The 5,363-nt window shown below is 43.3% G+C and overlaps 1 long non-coding RNA gene across 2 annotated transcripts in view; it reads right to left on the minus strand.

Annotated features, from left to right (window-relative positions):
• The window catches only part of LOC307186838, a 118,117-nt gene extending 113,342 nt beyond the window's left edge, over positions 1-4,775 (minus strand). For both annotated transcript variants that reach the window (XR_013828478.1, XR_013828479.1), the window contains exon 1: positions 4,618-4,775. This is a non-coding gene — a long non-coding RNA (uncharacterized lncRNA). The remainder of the gene's footprint in view (positions 1-4,617) is intronic.
• Positions 4,776-5,363: the final 588 nt, after the last annotated feature.

Consider the following 5,363-nt stretch of genomic DNA (forward strand, 5'->3'; position numbering starts at 1 on the left):
CCCCCACAGCAAATGATCCAAGAGAGAAAGGCTGAAGCTGCTGTGTCTTTTATGACTTAGCCTCAGAAATTACACATAATTATTTCCACAATATCCTACAGGTTGTCTATGTCATCCCTATTCAACATGGAAGAGGACTACAGAAGAGTGTGAATCCTAGGAGGCAAGGATCAGTAACAGGCATCTTGGAGACTAGCTACCATGTTCATGATGATATAGTGATGATGATGATGATAATGATGATGATGGCGCAGATCCCAAGAGATCAAGAGCTCACAGAGGACCCAGAAGAGGTGAGCAACACTCCGTTTGTCTCAGGGTATGGAAGAAAGAAGTTGGATATTCAACGTGAAAGTCTGATCATTTTAAGAAGACCCAAGAAAGTCCCGAGTGAACTTTTCTCTGGAAGAGCTATATAACTTACTAGTTCCCATGTTCCTAAAATATAGTATATTCTAAACTCTTTCAACAAATATTTACTAAGTGCTAGGAACTGTCCTATTTGCTTGATAAACAACAGTGAACAAAACAAAGATCCCTGCCTTGGTAGTTTCTAGTATGAGGAAGAGAGAAGCAATAAAAATTAGTAAATTATGTGGTATGCTAATGATAAGCGAAAAAAAGAAAAGGTGCATGGGGTGGCGGGGGGGCGGGTTGTAACGCTGGTGTGGAGTAGGGGGCTAGCTGCAAGGCTAACTACTTATTAAATGAATGAATGAAAAAGTTATAGGTCTACTTCTGGAGCCTCTGGTAAGGAGAACTTCAAGTTATACATACTGAGGGAAAATAACTTAAAACATTAATTGAAAGCAGCAGCTTATAGGACCTGGGCTTCAGAACATGAATGAGGGTAGCTATAGACTGGACACATTAGCAACAGCACACAAATGCCAGGGTGACAGACACTGCGTGTGTGTAGCCACCAGCAATTATCCAGGGCAGCCAGACCACTGTGAATGATGTCCAGCCAAGAGAAAGGGTGATGGACTGGGAAGAGTAAGACAGCATCACTATCTCCATTTCACAGAAGTTGAAACCAGCACTCAGAAGCCAAATGGCTTTACTAAGCATCTGACTCATTTTAAAGACTGTTCTTCCCATAAGGCATATCTCTTCTCCAAGAATTTCTTGGACCTGTGATGGGAGAATAACAGCATTAGGAAAGGACCTGAATGTACAAAGACATCATTTGTGATTCTAAATGTGGAACTCAAAAAGGGACCACAAACTCAAAACTTATGAGTACAATATGGCAGTGTCTGTGATCTCCCCGTAACTTCTCAAACGAGATTGCTTAAGGCTCATGAGGCACAATGCTAAACATGACTCAGAACTGTTGTTTCCTCCTGAAGGGTCTGTAAATATAATAGAAATGACAAGCAACAGAACACAGAGATTGCTCTGCACACATGGAACGTCAAGACTTCCCTTCATGTATTAGTGGGAAAGTGAGGACCACACTCCCCAGGCTGTACTCAACATGGCATAAGGAGCTGGCATAAAGGAGGAAAAACTTTTCCTCAGCCCTCTTAGGGTTCCCAGATGGCCCTGAAAATTAAAGTGACAAAAAAAGATTAACAGGAGAAAAGCATACAAATGTATTTAATGTAAATTTTACACGACATGGACGCCTCCATAAAAAAAGTGAAGACCTGAAGAAATTATTAACCTTGCACATTTTTATATTAGCTTTGATGAAGAGCCGGAAATGATGGGAAAATTTGGTTAGGACAAAAGGACAGGAGCTAAGAGTAGTAAACTGGGGGAAACAGTAAGCTTATTCATCAAATTCTTCTTCAAGCTCCCCAGAAGATAAGAATTTTTCCTTAAGGTATAGGGAGGGGGCCCTCTCACATGAGGGTATGGGGGAGAAGAGGGAGTTCAGAGTCTTTCCTGCACCTGCTGTTTGTCAAATTCCTTCAGCTTAAAATATTCAATATGCCAAGGTGCCATATTTTAGGATATCATGTTCTGAATCTCATCACTCTGAATTTGGATCAAATGGTTCTCTTAGCTCTTTTGACAAGTAAGCAGAATAAAACTAACCCTTAGTACTCCATTGGAAAATTTCACATGCTGTCATACTCATGATTCTCACTTAAAGATAGACCATGTAATTCAGAATTCCTATTTTTGATAGACAAATAGCATACCATAATGGGGAAAGAGATAGGGAGAACCTGAATATGTATTTCCAAGTAATTTCTGAAGGTTGGTGATCCTTATATCATTTTTTCCACTTGACAGAGGTAAAGACCACTCTTTGCAGTATTAATAGACAAGAGGGAGAGACAGAGATGGCAGCTAAAGAAATCATGTCCCTAGGAACAAAATGGATGGCCCAGAATGCCCATAACAACATAAAAGGACAGCTCTCATCCCAGGGAGTCCTTGGAGACCTTCTGCAATGGTCCAGTGGATGAGCACCTGCCCTAGTTTTCAACATGAACACCCATGTCCTTGCTGCATGGTATTAAATACATGACATACAAAATGTATGCCAATGGGGACTTCCCTGGTGGCACAGTGGTTAATAATCTGCCTGCCAATGCAAGGGACATGGGTTGAATCCCTGGTACAGGAAGATCCCACATGCCGCAGAGCAACTAAGCCCATGCGCCACAACTACTGAGCCTGTGCTCTAGAACTAGCACGCCACAACTACCGAGCCCACGCACCACAACTACTGAAGGCCACGCACCTAGAGCCTGTGCTCCACAACAAGAGAAGCCACCACAATGGGAAGCCCACGCACCACAACGAAGAGTAGCCCCCGCTCACGGCAACTAGAGAAAGGCCGCACGCAGCAACAAAGACCCAATGGAGCCACAAAAAAAAAAAAAAAAAGTATGCCAATGGTTTAAAAGTAAAAGAAGTCGACATTAGTTTGCCAAATAAATAACAATTTCAACCTCATCTTGCTTTTTGTCCAAAAATTATATATTCCTACACATAAATCACAAGCCCACTAAAGCACAGCCTCATAATTTGACACCAATCTTTCCTCTTGAGAGTCATTACTCAGGTTTTCATCTTTGAAAGAGAATGGTGACGTTTTTGCTTTAAAAAGAACTCATTTTAACTTTAATTTCTACCCACTGTGCCTTTCAAATCAGGATACATGAGCTGAGGAATGTTTGCCTCTGCCCCTGTCAGGCCCAAGGAAGCCAGTCCAGGGGGTGGAAAGGGGAAGAAGGGAAGCACCTGTCAAACACACGAGAGTCCGAGGGTGCACAGAGGAGGCACAGAGGCCTCACTGATCAGCACAGGCTTTTGACAGATGTCGCATCCCTGCTGTCATCCTCCCTTTGCCAACTTCAGCTCTTACCGTATTCAAGAATTAAATTCTCAGTTTTGAAGGTGGGGGAAGGCGGTGAGGGGAAGAACAGAGACGATGTTTATTCCCCACACTCTTAGCTCTGGTTTGCCAAGCTGATTCCTGAACATGTAAATACTTCACACATGGAGATGCAAAAGACTGTATTCTGGGTCTTGTTAAAGATAGGAATTAAGTCAGAATGTTCTCAGGGTAGGCTGGCAGAGAAGCCAGGGAGGTAGATTTCCACCAGTGTAGCTGTTTAAGCTAATTTACCTAGAAATCCTGACAAAATAGCTAGGTACTGTGTGATTGCTGTTTTAGAAGTACAGGTTTACTGAGTTAGGAGGTGGGGTGGGGAGCAAATAAAGGGTTTTAAGGAGAAAAAGAGTGTTCCACTGTTGCTGTGGCTTTTCTTCCAAGGTAACCCACCAGTGAGGCGACCTGCCAGCATAATGCATGGTTCCCTGAGCAAAGCATGGGGCTTTGCTTAGCAATATCGGGCTTTTGGTGAGACACTTGGGAGTCATTAGGCCTCTGAGGTATTTTAATCTCGCTGTGCTAGAAATATGGGACATTAGATGCTATGAGTTGAGAGCATGTCACCCTCAGAAAAGAAGAAAAATTCTTCTAGCACAGTGTGAAATATATGATTAGTACTTCGCACATTTCTTGAAATAAGGTATATTTGTGCACTACATTTGGAAAAGTGGTCGGTATTGGTAAGCCATTTTTGACAGAGACTTTGCAAATAAGACTGGACTTTCTGGTATATCCTTCTGCCCCGTAGACTGCATTTCAGAAGAAATGAAAAAGCTCAAAAGGAGACAAAGAAATATATAACAGAGTAGCAAAGAACTTTATAACAGAATATTAGAGGCCACGATCAATGCATTCCACCAACACTCCCATGACCTCCTTCCCAAGTCCCAGATCTTTATTCGCGGTTACTGACAACCAAAGGAGTAAAATCTGTTAAGGATAGTTCTGAGGGAGAATTCAAATTTATTCCTTTGACTGAGGGCTACCACTGGATTTAGAAATATGTTGAGGTCTATTTCTATCGGAGTTGAGTCAGAAAAACCGGCACAAGCTAGGTCAGGAGGTTAAGCCAAATACAAATATCTTTTCTCACCTGTGTTCCCGGATAAGGTTTACTGAACACTGCATCTATTCATTCCTTTACTCACCTGTTCATTCGTTCATTCAACAAGCATTTACCGAATACATGCTGTCACGGGCAAAGCCCTGACAGTTTCCGGGAAATAAAAATAGAATCTGGGTAATGAAATAAATCTAACCTTTTTTTCCTTTGTGCTTCATCTTGTTTCACTCGCTCATAGAATGCCGCCGCAGAGGCCTCACGCCCGGCCCTTCAGAGCAGCGTTCCTCTGGCGAAAGGGCCGCGCCAACACCTCAGCTCAGACCGTGTGCCGAAGGGCCACACTATGCTCAATTCAAGATGGCGGCGGCGGGCCGTGCGCAGACGCAGCACCCGGCACTGCGATCTGGCGCCAAAGTAGCACAGCTGTGCCCGCCAGGCGAGAACTCCGTGCCCCGCCCCTGACCCCAAGATCCCTATAAAGCAGCCCCGCCCACGGCCTGTCAGGAGAGCGTGTGCTGCGCCAGCTCTAGAGCGGGAGCTTCCACCTCTCCATTCTCTCATTAGAGAATAAAGCGTTCCTTTGCTTCTGAACCCAGCTCCGTCTCCTTTTGGCGCAAGTAACATGGTGCAGAAGGACCCTTGTTGGGGACCGACTAGGGAGTGTCAGTAACAAAACTCTGTTCCAGACATTGTTCTAGTGTGTCAGAAATAAAAGATAAGTAAGATAAAGTCCCTGTCTCTGAGGAGCTTACTATCCTGTGGTGTTCCTCTTGAGCGCTGGAATTCTGCAAGTTATAGACATTAAGCCTAAGAAAAATGAAACTACTGAAAGTTTAAGCACAGAGTGACTGATCTTCTGTAATGGATATTCATACAAAGAAACAGTTCATTGGGTTCACTGGAAGTTATAATATATGAATGTGTAAGATTTTCAATTTCTCA

This window comes from Stenella coeruleoalba (genome assembly GCF_951394435.1).
Source record: "Stenella coeruleoalba genome assembly, chromosome: 5".
Taxonomy (NCBI): Eukaryota; Metazoa; Chordata; class Mammalia; order Artiodactyla; family Delphinidae; genus Stenella; species Stenella coeruleoalba.